Source organism: Octodon degus, unplaced genomic scaffold, assembly GCF_000260255.1.
Source record: "Octodon degus isolate 3935 unplaced genomic scaffold, OctDeg1.0 scaffold00134, whole genome shotgun sequence".
NCBI classification, from domain to species: domain Eukaryota; kingdom Metazoa; phylum Chordata; class Mammalia; order Rodentia; family Octodontidae; genus Octodon; species Octodon degus.
Window position 1 is genome coordinate 2,316,459 of NW_004524710.1, and position 1,968 is coordinate 2,318,426.

Below are 1,968 nucleotides of genomic sequence, written 5' to 3' on the forward strand. Positions count from 1 at the left end.
AGAGAGTGTAGGGGACAGAAACAAACCAGCTAGTCCAGGAGCAGAACATCTTGCCAGAGGGGCACAACAGGTTCACTCCCAAGGGCAGCAGCAGGAAGGAACTGAGCACAGCACCCAGACCTAAGCCAGGTACAGCTGGATAGATCCAAATTTTGTAGATATGCAACTGAACATCAATAGGTGCTAAGGTTATAACTGCACCAAAGCTCTACAACAGTGGCCAGAAGTCAGTGCTGCACAAAATGCCAACAAGAAGGAACAAAATGCAATCTCAAAACACAAGCCCATCCATAACAAGTGCAGAGGACACTAACACAGAACAAATAAGGAATCACACAGCTGAAATCAATGAATCAATGGATTCTGAAGTAAAGAAACAGCTGCAAAAATGTATAGAGAAACTCAGATTGGAAATGAAAAAAGAAATCCTTGAAATAATAACGTCTGCAGTAAAGAATCAAATGCAGAAACATAGGGAGGAAACCCAATGCCCACCCAGAACAAGTGCAGAGGACACTAGCTCAGCTCAAATGGATGAATTAATAGCGTCGATAGTAAATAAGCAACAGCAGAAAGTCATAGAGGAACTCAGAGCACAATTATTCTCTACTAGCTCAGCTCAAATGTATGAATTAATAACACTAATAGTAAATAAGCAACAGCAAAAAGTTATAGAGGAAGTCAGAGCAGAATATTCTGAAATAAAAGAATTCGAGGAACTCATAGCATCTGAAGAATCAACTACAGAAACATAGGGAGGAAACCCAATCTGAAAAAAAACACTATAGTAAAAGAATTAATAACTGCTTCTAAAGAAGACATTGAAAAAAAAAGTAGAGGAGATTAGAAAAATGACGAATTCCTTGAATGAGCAATACAGGAAAGAAATAGATAGCATGAAGCAGAGTCAAAGAGTTATAGAGGAATTTAAAATCTCAATCACAAGCTTGCAAAACCCTTTAAGTGAAAGTGAAGACAGAGTTTCAGATCCTGAAGATGCTGGTGCAGCTAGTGAAAATGAAAGAAAGGATCTCTTAAAAACAAACAGGAAGCAGGAAAAAATAATCCATCACTTAAAGATGACGCAAAGATAAGCAATGTGAGACTAATAGGCATCAATGAGAAAGAAGGAGTCAATAAAAAAGACATTTAAAAATATGGGTAGAAGTAATAGCAGAAAACTTCCCAAATTTGAGGAAACAATCTGAAATTAAGTTAACTGAAGCATACAGAACGCCAAGTAACCTCAACCCAATTAAAAACACAACGAGACATAAAATAGTCAAGATACCAGAAATTCAGCATAAGAATTATATACTGAAAGCTGCTAGAGAAAAGAAGCAGATCACATTCAAAGGAAAACCACCAGAATTATGGCTGACTTACCTTCACAAACAATGAAGGCAAGAAGAACATGGAGCAGAGTACTTCAAGTCCTCTATGAAAACAAATTCCAGCCCAGACTACCATACCCTGCAAAACTCTCTTTCAACTTTGATGAAGTGAAATACCTTCATAACAAAGAACAATTAAAGAATTTCATGCTGACAAAGCCAACCCTACACAGGCTGCTGAAAGATATTCTAGAGAGGGACCAAAATGATCAGAACTTCACAAATGAGATCAGAAGCAACCAAAAAAATAGGGCAAGCAATTAAACACAGGAGAAAAAGTAGTAAATGACAACAGGTATATAACAGGTCAATTCTAAGTCAATACATCTCAATTCTAACCATCAATGTAAATGGACTCAATTCACCAATTAAAAGAAATAAACTGGTAGAATGGATTAAGAAACAAAATCCAACAATATGCTGTATACAAGAAACACATTTAACTCACAAAGACATTCATAGGCTGAAAGTCAAAGGATGGAACACAATATTACATGCCCCAGCTCCTCGGAAAAAAGCAGAGGTAGCAATCCTATTCTCAGACAGTCTCAATTTCAAACCAAGAATGGTCAAG